The 12,570-nt window shown below is 44.1% G+C and overlaps 1 protein-coding gene across 8 annotated transcripts in view; it reads right to left on the reverse strand.

Moving 5' to 3' along the window:
- MATK (megakaryocyte-associated tyrosine kinase) overlaps positions 1 to 12,570 on the reverse strand; it is a 31,182-nt gene that overhangs the window by 5,292 nt on the left and 13,320 nt on the right. For 4 of the 8 annotated variants that reach the window (XM_056337500.1, XM_056337506.1, XM_056337505.1 and 1 more), the window contains exons 4-9: positions 12,255 to 12,431; positions 11,014 to 11,182; positions 9,172 to 9,285; positions 8,522 to 8,608; positions 6,095 to 6,250; positions 3,287 to 5,387 (exon numbers count right to left, since the gene is read on the reverse strand). The gene's annotated coding sequence lies outside the window, so the exon portion shown is untranslated. The remainder of the gene's footprint in view (positions 1 to 3,286; positions 5,388 to 6,094; positions 6,251 to 8,521; positions 8,609 to 9,171; positions 9,286 to 11,013; positions 11,183 to 12,254; positions 12,432 to 12,570) is intronic. The other 4 variants (XM_056337503.1, XM_056337502.1, XM_056337501.1 and 1 more) reach the window with 4 other exon arrangements.

A 12,570-nucleotide genomic window follows, 5' to 3' on the forward strand; every position in this document is an offset into this window, starting at 1 on the left:
AATTCAACATTGTGCATCTTCTCCTCCTGGAGCCCTTCATCCCCAGTGCCACCTCCACAGGAGGATCAGAGACTCACAGAACCGTTTGGGTTGGAAGGGACTTGAAAGCCCATCGAGCTCCAGCCCCTCTGCCGTGGGCAGGGACACCTTCCACCAGCCCAGGTTGCTCCAACCTGGCTTTGAACACTTCCAGGGATGGGGCATCCACAGCTGCTCTGGGCACCCTGTGCCAGCACCTCACCGCCCTCGCGGTGAACAATTTCTTCCCAATACTGAACGTAAATCTACCCTTTTTCAGCTTACAGCCATTCCCCTTTATCCCATCCCTGTAAGCCTTGGTAAAACGTCTTTCTCTGTCTTTCTTGTAAGCCCCCTTCATATATCGCAAGGTTGCAGCCAAGTCTCCCCAGAGCCTTCTCTTCCCCAGGCTGAACAACCCCAAGTCTCTCAGCCTGGCTCCATAGCAGAGGGGCTCCAGCCCTTGGACCACTTCCATAGCCTCCTCCGGACCCACTCCAACAGGTCCGTGTCTTCCTTGTGCCGGGGACCCCCCAGTTGGACACAGTGGTCCAGGTGGGGTCTCACCACAGCAGAGGGGCAGAATCCCCTCCCTTAACCTGCTGGCGATGCAGTCCAGGATACGGTTGGCGTTCTGGGCTGTGAGCACACGTTGCTGGCTTATACCCAGTTTGTCAACCACCTGTAGCCCTAGGTCCTTCCCTGCAGGGCTGCTCTCAATCCATTCATCCCCCGGTCTGTACTGGTACCGGGGACTGCCGCGACCCCCGTGGAGGACTTTGCACTTGGCCTTGTTCAGCTTCATGAAGCTCACATGAGCCCACTCCCCCTAGGCTGTCAAGGCCCCTCTGGACAGCATCCCCTCCTTCCAGTGAATCAACTGTGCCGCCCAGCTTGGTCTCATCTGCAGACTTACTGAGGGTCCACTCAATCCCACTACACACACCACTGATGAAAATATTAAATAGTATCGGTCCCAGTGTGGACTCTTGAGGGACACCACTTGTTACTGCTTTCCACCTGGACATTGAGCCATTGAGAGTCATCACGCATTGACAGCTGCATCTTGTTGGATCCTGTAGAATTATTTATCTTCAGGTCGCTCAGGTGGTCTTGAACCTGATTTTCTCCTACAACGGGAGGGACTTTGTTTCCCCAGTCCCTTTCTTTAGAGACATGAGAGATTACCACCGAAAACTGAGCTGGTGAGTACCTCACCCTCCTCCTTGCTGGTTGTCACCAGCTCTCCCACCTTATTTTAAGGGGGGGACGACACATTTTCTTTAATCTTCCTTTTATAGCACAGGGGGCTGGAGGGGGGACTTCTCACCTGCTGGGGCACTGACCCCAAGCCTGTGCCCTTGGTGGCACTGCCAGGGCTGCCATGCATCCTCGTGCCACGGCATCATCCCCAAACCCACCACACTCTTAAAAGTAAAGTCACAGCTTCTGTAAGTTTTGTTCTGATTTCAGCACCCTTCTTCCAGATCCATTTTGCAGCTGAAATCTCTCTCTGCCTCTCTGGCCCCTTGGAAACTTCTAGCCAGAGCAGGACGGTGTCTCCCAGACTCTGCTGGGCTGGGAGCAGCGTGGGGGCTCACTCGGCTCCTTGGAGCAGCGATGACGGTCTTTGTTCTATTCCTCTTTTGGAGGTGAGTCACGGTCACTCCTCTGCATCACTGGTGGTAAACCCCAGCCTGTCTCCGTGACGGTGAGGATCTGAGGACGTACCATGTGGTCCTGATCCAGCGCAACAACAACAAAGGGGCAACTGCAGCTGTTGCAAGGTTAATATCAGCGGGCAGCAGTTGTATCTGTTCCACAAGCCATTGTTAGCTAGCAGAGACATCCGCTCAGCCTGCAGCCCATCTGTGCCACATGTATTATGTCGGTGGACTTAGAGATGCAAAGGCAGCCACCCTGTGCCTGCTCCCATCCGACGTGACTGGATGCAGCTCAGCTCACTTCCAGGATGGGCGAGGACTTGACGGGCACAGAGCTTAAGGATGGGGTCTGCTCCAGACCTCTCACCATGGTACAACCTGGTACAAGGAGGGACATGCTGGCTGGGCCAGGAAGGACAACATCAGCTCTGACAGTTGGTCCTTCATTTTCTCCTCCTCTGGGACAGTAATTTCTGGGGAAAAGCAGCAACTGTTTGCTCAGTCCTGCCCGAGTGCAGACAGCAGGTGGTGCTCAGAAGGGACAGATCCTCCTCTCCGAGCACCCAAAGGCCCAGCTTCTCTTCTGCCCAGCTGGCACTAGGGCTCACGGTGCAACATGCAGCCCAACACGGATACTGGCCACTGGCAGAGCCTGGAGCCCAGCCACCAGCAGGCAATGGCAGTGAATCACCTTCCTCCGGGTGACACTCACATGCCTCGTCCTAAAGCACCTATTTGTTCTTGGAGATGTTTAGATTTAGACAAGATATTAGGAAGAAATTCTTCACCGTGAGGGTGGTGAGATGCTGGCACAGGGTGCCCAGAGCAGCTGTGGATGCCCCGTCCCTGGGATTGTCCAAGGCCAGGTTGAATGGGGCTTGGAGCAACCTGAGTTGTGTAGTTGGGTAGTGGAAGGTGTCCCTGCCCATGGCAGAGGGTTGGAACTAGATGATCTTCAAGGTCCTGTCCAACCCAAACCATTCTATAAGTCTATGAATCTATGTTTGATCCATGCAGTTCCCATCGCTGGAATGAACATTCCCGCAAGCGGCACGCATGGGCAGAAAGCCTGGGAGGAGATATTTCTCCCTTCTTTGTTTTGGAGCTGCTCTACGCACTTTTTTTTTTTTTTTTAATTAGTTAACCTGAGTACTTGGAATGAGGGTGAGAAGCACAGAAGCACGGTGGGATTCAGCGGAGCCATCCCAACCCTGGACTGGAGAGTTCAGGCTGGTTTCCAGCACACAGTTATCCCAGCTGTGGAGCTGCCAGGACCCAATGGCACAGTAACAGAAGAGGGGACATTGGCAGCCTGCACCTCTGCACTGAGGTTGGAGCTGGATGCGTTATGGACACGCCTTTGAAACACAAACTGGAGAACTTCTTTATCAACACCCAGCCGCACTAAGGGTCACTTGGACAAACGGCAAGTACAGCTCTTTTGCTGAAAAATCAGGTGATGCCTGACCATTTTCTCCACTGAGAGAAACAGTCTTAACCATTTAACCATGCTCTTAACACTACACCACCATGTCCATCCCTCTTCACTGGCAGAGCAGACCCATCAGCCGCCCTCAGCAACCCTAACAGAGCCTTGCACTTACCTCCCAGCAATGTCCATGCAGGGCCCTGGGGGCAATGATGTCTTGGGGTAGCTCGCACCTATGCCTGGACTTAGATTCCTGAAATCCTGGAGAGTAAATTCTCTTTCATATGGAGCAGCAAAGCTTTATTTTCAAGGGCATGCTCCCAGAAAGAGCTACTGCGTTATTTCCTGATTTCTCTTCTGGTAAGGGCTGTAGATGCAGCGTCCCAGAGGTCCTAGTGCCTGCCGCCTGCACAGTCAAACATCAAGCATTAATCAGAGGTGACTCATTGTTTGACAACACTTAAAACAACTTTTACCCTTTGAGGGCACAAGTACACACCCTCGCCAGACATGAACTGGGAGATCACCAGATCCCATATCCTGGAGCACTGTGTAGCACTCACAGAAAATTAACGATCCCTGGGACCAGGGATCCCAAAGTCTAATCCCATCTCAGCACTGTCTTCTGTGAGACTTTGGGAAGGTTGATCCAAGATCATGGCTGCACCTTGCTGGTCTATAGAGGATGAAAACACAGATGCATTGCAGGCTGGAACAGGCAATTGCAGAGACACTTTTAAATGAGAAGCACCATCAAATGGCAGTGGCTTATCTGTATCCTCCAGCATCCGCAACTAGCGGGGAGGGAATAATCGCCTCTGCAGCTCATCATCCCAGCCAGAAAGCTGGAAACCAGTTTTGCACTAATGTTTAACATTTCCAATATTCTGAGCAAAATGTTGAAAAGGAAGAAAAATGCCATTTCAGGCAAACACCATACTTCATCCAGGGGTCTCGATTTTTTTCTGTGTACTTTTCTGTTTTTAATAAAATGGTGCTTAAGCCTTCAAAAAATACTGGCAATTCAAGGGCAAAGGCAGTGCAGAAAGACAGTATTCCAAACTAGCCAGTAGTTTGAGCTCCTGATTATATTGTTCTATCAACAAACAATTTCCCCAAGCCATTCAAGCCAGTCTGTTCATAGGATTCTTGGGACATGTTTCCCCAGGAGCACTCCTTGCATTATCCTCTGAATCTGTAAGGATGGATCCTTAGTTACCAACTCTCTTCAAGCTTGAGAACAAACACAAGAGTACATCATAACAGCGCTTGCACCACACATCTGGGCTCAGCACCAGATCTCCTGGGGTCTGCACAGTACTCGCTGTGACACAGACGTTTCATACTTTCGGGTTTTGCCACATCCTGTCGTTGTTACAGATGTGACCACGGCCCAGAGAACTCAGCATCACGCACAAGGAACAACTCACTCAGGTTGCATAAATGGGCTTTCCCTGTCCTGCTGTACAGTGGCAAAAAGGCTCCTGCTTGCTTCTGCCAGAGCTGGTCTCACACCATTTGCCTATCACCCAGTCACTGCCTCAATCTTTAATACATTGATCCTCAAAACTGTCTTCCTCCCTCCTCTAGTGCAGTAGGGTAGGTGTCTGCACTGCACAGCCAGGTCAGGGTGGCACAGCCAGGTCCCTCTGAAACAGCCTATGATGAGCCAAAACATCAAGATTTTGTAGCACTTCCAAAATTGCTGGGTCAAAGTTCAATCGTATGGGAAATGCTTTTCTCACATGGTAGGCTGAGGCTTTAACCACTTATTAAGTCTTCCTCCTGACATCCTTCCTCTGGGTCAGTGAGAGTCAAGCTCACGGTCACAAGCACAATGTCCTACAAAAACTGTTGAGCAGTGCCATTCCTGGTAAGACGAAGGATTGGAGTTATCCAAGGAAGCGAAGGTTGGAGCAGGAAGATGGAAGAGATGGGCGACAACACGCATTATAAACAGCAGCACATTTTGTACAGAAAAAACAGCTACTTTCAGCACAGGTCCACAGCCCATAGGCTCTCTTTTGCTGACGCAGCTCCCTTCAGTCCACGCTGACAACGCGGTTGGACTCACCAGACACGTGCCTTCCCAGCCTGAGGAATCTGCCCTGTATTTCAAGCCTTTAAGAAGGGAATCTGCAAATGTCAGTATGTCACAAAAGCAGACAACTCTTTCCTGCCTTGCCTCCGGAGCAACTTGGGGGCAGTGAAGGGGATTCTTTTTACCTCTCCTTTTAGCATCTGAAATCAAACATCCAGGTCCTTTCTGGCTTCCTCTATAGTCAAAGGAAAAACAGGCACATCCAGAATGCAACCAGGTGACCTGGTTTCAAATGCCACCCTGAGCAAGCCAAGGTGTCCAGCGTGCCTCTGGCTTCCTCTGCTTGTAAGGGCAGCACGCGACGTCTAACTTGGTCTTTGACATCTGACCTCCAGGTTTAAAGAGAAAAATCACTGAGGTTAAACACCCCTTTTCATCGCAAAGATTTACATTTCAACGCAACAACAAAGGGTATTTCACTCTTGGTAATGGCTGGAGCTTTAGATGATGCCTTAACCTTACCCTGCTCCAAGCAGCTGTATGCAACACCGGGTTCAGATGCTGCTGCACACACCGCACTGCCGGGAGCCAGACTGACACTTCCAAGAGATTCCCCTCGGTCCCTAGCAGCGCCCAAAAGCGGTGAGGACAGCAAAGATGCTTTTACTAAACCCTTACAGATCAAATAGCAATGCACAAACTTATGCCCCAGCAAGAAAGTAGATCGGGCATGCTCAAGGGACGAGTGGAAGATGCCCTGCTACAGCTGCCAGGTCATTACACCCAAATCCCACTGTGGCAGCTGTTTTACCTGGACACATCAAGCCTTCACTGCAGTGCCCATGCTTGTGTGTCGTGCCTGTTCTGGGGGGTGATGTGCAGCATTTGGATGCATGTTCTGCACCTGGGTTCTTGGTCTTTACAGGCATCTACGTCACTTACCCCGAACAGGGACCGCTACATCAGACTTCAGCATTTGGTATTGTAACTTGGCTTTCATCTCTGGCAGCACCTGTGGCAGTGTCTAATGGTTTTACTTTCTGCCTTCTGATGAGTGAAGCTTGTTGGAGTAGATGCACCACTTGATCCTCTTTTGATCTAAGACAAAAGGTTAGAAATTACTCACAGTATTTCAACGCTTCCCTATCTTTCTGATTTAGCAGAAACAGATGACGATAACTGCATGGCAAGAGGAAGATCAGAGTCAAGGCTTCGGCACGAGGTCATGGTAACACTAAGTGTACAGAAGGATGGCAGCCGCCCCAGCTAAGCCAGCTAGCTGTGAGCACCTTTTAGCTCAGAACACACTGCACTGTAATAGTTTAATACAAAAATGCATCTATTTGAACATCTATGGAAATGCTGAAATGCATCACTCTTCAAATACCTATTTTTGTATGGCTTACAACTCTTAACTCAGAGCACCTAAACAGAACCTGCTTTACAAACCTGCTTTACACACCCCCCCAAAAAAGTACTTAAAGAAGAAACAGGCTTATTTGACAATGAATAATGCAGAAGTAATGTTTTGCAGTAAATTCTAAAAAGCCATTGTTCAAAATACCCCCAAAAGCCTGAAGGAATGTGAGGATTGATTTTAATGAAGTTTAAACAAAGAATATATGCATGAAGCTGAAGCCTGTGACAATCCAGTGGCTTAACTGGCAACACCACACAGAAGAACAAAAGCGTTCAACTCTGGTTTTCTCCATTGTACTCTTTTTCCTGGTCCCATTATGACAACACTAAAGCCACATTACAGCCTCTCCTCCACACATTTGCTTGGTCAGCTTTGCCAAAACCACCAAAAAGGCTTTAAGCAAGCAACTACGTATCTCTGTACAACTCTGCACACCACTGCTCCCAAACAGTAACCCCTGAAGTGCAAGACCCCTGCTCGAAAAGGGTGGGGTAAAAAACCCCAAACCTGTACAACAGGGCTATAAACTGCCTCCAGTTGGAGGGTAGAAATCCAAAGTAATAAAGAAAATCTATAAAGAATATATACAATACTAGAGGATGGGAGGGGTTTACTTTTTTTTTCTTTAATAGTATTTGACTGTCTACCTGTTTTACTGTGGGAAGAGGTTTTTTCTAGAGCAAGGGAGTGGGAGGGGAAGGAGACATAACAGAAGGAAAGGAACTGTTGCTACAGGCAACTTCACTCTCACACAGTGGTGCGATTTCTGTAGTGATTATAGTACAATTTAAAAGTACTTACAGTACAGTATTTCAAGGAAAAATCATTAAAAATGTAAACAGACTAAACCAGGACCTCTTTAGATATAAAAAGTTGGAAGCATATGAACATTATTTTATACACGCAGTATCATTATTAGGCAGCATCTTTTTTGTAATCTCTTCCACCTCCTTCACCCTCTACTCTTCTAGCTGTCTCTTTTTTTTTTTTTTTTTTACCATATGCATTAAATATACTTTTTGGAGATGCCAAGGGCCCCATTCCAAGTCTCCTGTTTTTTGTTAGTTTTGTTTGGGGTTTTTTTTGTGTGTGTTTTTTTATTTCCCCTTGAAAGTTAGCATTTTTAAATCATGCTAGGAGATGGACAAGATAAAACGGTAACAACCCAACTGAACTGAAGGCAGCTGTATGAAGGAAATACATAGAATTCTGCAGTTCTTCCTACACATGCCATGGAAGGTGGAAAGTTATTTAGAAGATCACCACCACTACAGCATACGTAGCAATTAAGCTTATCTTGCAAACACTCACCTAAAGCTAAGGTAGCCAGCTACTTTGAAAATTAGAAACCAAGAATTTCGTGTTCAAGCTGAAATCACCTTAAACTTCTGCACTGAGACACACAGGTTTCAGTCAAGACTGGTTACAGCAATTGTAATTTAGTCTCATATGCTATTCTCTTTCATCATATTTAACATAAGTAACTGTAGGATTTTAATGTTTGCTTATTCAATAAGGAAGTCAATGCTTTCATTGCAAATAAACTGCATGGTCAGGCAAATTTTAAGTGTCAATGAAAAAGAAGTAATTATACGTAAATGACCTTTCCTACTGCATACCAAACTAAGAATGACTAAGCAAACAGAATGGAACAGGGCTTGAGTTATGCGCTGTTCAGTTTTATGTGCCACAATAAGTTCTATAGTTTTCCACACAGGCAATAAAAAATGTGACAGAGGACCCAATGGCAGACAAAAACATTTAAAACAAACAGCATATTTAAAGACAACTGGGCTCTCGTTTGCAATATTCACCCACTTTGATGAATCCTTTCATTAAAAAGTGAGCAACACCAACACAATTTCTGGTGTTACTTGTGACAGAAATACAATAATAAGTAAAATGCAGACCACATCTCTCAGTAGTTTAAAAGTGCTCTTTTTTTCTACCTGTGCATGGGCTGTGACATCACCTTACTCCTACAGTCTCCAAAGTATCCAACTTCTTCTAACAGGGATCTTGCAGCCCAGGTTCATCTGACAACGCAAGATATGAGAAAGAAAACACATTAAAAAATATGTGGCAACCAGGTTTTTAACAGCAAAACACAGAAGGCAAAGAATCAAAAATCAAGTTTAAAAACTGTTTAAACAGTTCTGGAATTTTGCTTTACCTCAAGTAAGAAAATGTGACAAAGTGATCAAGCTTTAGACTCTCTGGAATGAGCACACAGCTACAGCATTCAAGACATCTCTTAAAAGCTTTTCTATAAATAACGACTGCGTTCAGAAAAGCAATGTGAGCTTTGTAAAGCCAAGTAAGCATGCCTGGGGGCTTGAAACACATCTCTGACAAATTCAAATATTAGTCTTTCCTTAGAAATCAGAAGGTACAGAGGTCTCTCCCTTCCTGGAGAGAGTGTTGCTATCAATATTGTTTTAACAGAGCAACTCAGCAGTGCAGAGGAGTCAACGCATCACACTTCACACGCTTTCAAAAGAAAACAACCAAGAGGTGGCAGAACTGAGGAACAACATTCCCAGCATGAGCTGCTGTGCCAAAGGTTCCAGTGAGGTTTCTGGGTAATGCTGATACCCACCTGTCAACAGTTTTCCTGACATGATACCTTCAAGAACATGCTGCCTGCCACCACCAGGATTTAACAGGCTTGATGCCCTGCTTGAAGCCTTTTTTACAGAAAGTCCCATTGTCTCTGGAGAGGATAAAAGTGACATGTTAGAAATAAGAAGCAAACAAACATGCTTTCCCTTTCCCAGTCTTTGCTGCTTCTCTAAACGTTTGCCTATCCTTGGGACCCTGCCCCTTTTTTTTTTTTTTTTTAGCACTTTGAAATTATTTTCTAGATTGCATTTTCACAGGTCTGTAAAACCACCCGGAACATACAAACTTCTGTGATAATTTCTATCATATAGACAGACAAGTAAGAAATTACCTTTGCTACTTTACCACCAAAACAGACGCACCCCTCCCAAGACAACCACAAACAAAACAACCCTTTAACCTGCACTTGATAATAAACAGAGCTTCCTAGGGATGAATGTCAAGTGAATGAAGAATTCGGTTCAGAGCTTCTTTCTAAAAATGTTAAAGATCTGAGACAACTGAGTGCATGCAGGATTTTACAGCTGCCTGGTAATCTTCTTAACTGCAGTAATCATACAAGAAATTCTCCCTCAAAAGCACAGAGAATAGCAGAATATATCACCTCTGTCATTTAGATTTAAGTCTGTGGGGATCTCCATGGATATTTCTGTTATTTACTGGCATTTCTCTGTCACTCACATACTGCAGTTTTATGGGCACAGGCAGGAGTAGAACATTTTTCCCCACCTCTTATCACATTTTTTATTTTGGTGGTAGGATTCTAGCACTACTCTCTGAATATTAAATACAAACCCACTGAAACTGCACTTGGAGCTTACAATGAAGTCTGATATTTATTCCTTCATCATTTCTAATCTGAGACATAAAACATGTTGTTCAGGATAACTACCCATAACAGTAACAACTGTTTTGCATTCAGGAATTTCTCACCAGAATGTACTTTTGCAAGATGCACATACTTACTCTTTATAAAAATTTTGCCAACCCGTTGAGTAATGTACAACAGCTATTTTAAAAGCTCCCAGCAATGTTACAATGTTATTTAAGACAGGAAGGAAATGCAACATCTACTTTAAGCTGCAAAGGCTTCTAGGAACACACAACTGAAAACCTCACAAATTTAACTAGAACATGATTCATTCACATACAGTGACAAGACAGCATTTTTATCATAATGGATATGACTTCATTTTACAGCTCATAAGATATAGCAATCATCGTCTAGCAAAGAATTTCTTACAGCAGTTTTTCTGAGTCCATAGTGCACCCAGGTATGTTCTCTTTAAGATCATTACTACCTCCTGCAGCACCCACCTACTCCCTGGTATTCAATCACCTGCTTGTGCCATCACAGGCTTTTCCAGGCAAAAATAATTCTTACACTTGCTTTTTTTTTTTTCTCGTCTTTCCTTTTTATCTGCTTTTGCTTACATGAGAATGGAAAAAATAAAAACTAATCTAATTGGAAATGCTGTACTTGAAGATTCAATTTAGATATCAAATCTTAATGTACAATTTCATAACTAAAAGCAAAGTAGTATTTTCAGGAATTCATGAAATAACAACAACAGAAGCAATCTGAAAGTTTCGTCACCTGGCACAGCAATCAATATTTACCCACAGAAAAAAAGCCTGACTAATACAAAATCTTGCATTAAAGCCTACAATTGTATATTTGAAAAATCAGAGTAAGGTAATTATGCATGAAATAAACCAGCATGGAATAAGTTCAACAGTTAGATCAAGCACTGTTGAAAAATCACTTTGCAAATATGTTAAAAATCATGATAAGAATGTCTGAAATCAAAAGCCTCACACAGCAATTTATCTTGCAAGATGTTAACGTCTTCTACATGGTCATGTAAAACAGGTTGTGCATCCAGTAGCCCTCCAGGTATATTTTCAGAGATAGGTGTAGCTCTGCTTCTGGTTTCATCACCTTCTCTTCCACAAGTTTGTTGCATGTTCCCTCTGTTTTTATTAGCCTGTGAATGAAGAAAACTGGATTAGTAGCCAAATTCTTTAATATTTAAGAAGACATCCTTAATACTATTTAAGTTAAAAATTCTTCATACTGTTGTCAGTTGTTTGTCACCATAAAATCTTGCCCCATTTGTTCTGTTCCTTGTCATTATAGCAATTATTATAGCAGCTGACAGTAGTGGATTAAATTTATTACTGAGATTTGTACCTCTAATGCAACACAGAAGCAAAGGCTATGCTAAAAATTTTGTTTTGTTAAGCAAAAGCTTCTGCTCGAGTATCTCTCACATTCAGACTGCCACAACGTCCAACAGGTAACATTAAAAAGTTACTCTTTGCAAAGACTGGATCCCTCCAAAGACAGGGAATTATTCCAATGGTAAGAAGTCTTTCAAAAGAAAAGGCAATTTGAGACTGCTAAAATGTTTGTGCTCTGCAAATTTGACTGTAATTATTTCTTTGATGATGGTTTTTATATCAACTACAAAAACTGTAGTTAGGCCTGAAAGATTTTAAGCTTTTTTATCACAAGCTGACATGAACATCTATATGATGTTACACACCAGACACTGGCATCTTCAGTATTCTAGAACATTTCTGAATAGGTTATAGCTCACACCACCTCTTCCTTTTTCATCCTCAGCATCCCTTCTCTGCAAGCAGTTCCCAAAGTCAGCTGCTTCTAAACTTCTATTCAAACAACAGTTTTTAGGCTCAACAAACGACAATGAACAGTGCAGATCAACTTCTAATCTCACCGACAAAACAGACTTTTTTTTTTTTAAGTGATGTCTTTGTTAATTGTAACATCACTTCCACATGAGTTTAGAGAAGAATGTTATAGAAAACATTTTTCAAATGGTTAGGTTTCTCAGCATAGATTACAATTTTAGGGGAGGGCCATTTGGCAAAGCTGAGCAACACACCTAGTTATCCCAAGTTTGTTCATGTAGCATGTATTTCTACTGCAATTTTTCTTTCAGAAATGTTTCTGAAAGATCTTTTACTTGCTGTACACACTTCTAGAACATAAGCAAGCTCTGTCACGTTCATAACTCCATAAACGTATCCCACCTTCTGATGGCTCCCCGGATATGTGCCGCACATGCACCTGCTCCTGTGCAAGGGACGCACAGAGCTGACATTGAAACTGGTTGTAAAGCCTGCGGAGCTCCTGTTTCCTTGGTTTCCTGTCTTCTGAACAACGTCTTTCTTTTTGTGCTTTTGTCATTCTAAGTGCTTCTGGTAAGTCTGCAATCAGACAGGGCAACATATTCATTTCCCTTTCAATGATGGCACTGTTTTTCTACTAAAACACTAAATGTCCTCTGAAAATAAATGGAAAATTTCCCGAAACACTCAAATTAAAAACAAAAAAAAAATGCCCTTT

Source organism: Falco biarmicus, chromosome 4 (assembly GCF_023638135.1).
Source record: "Falco biarmicus isolate bFalBia1 chromosome 4, bFalBia1.pri, whole genome shotgun sequence".
Classification (NCBI taxonomy): domain Eukaryota; kingdom Metazoa; phylum Chordata; class Aves; order Falconiformes; family Falconidae; genus Falco; species Falco biarmicus.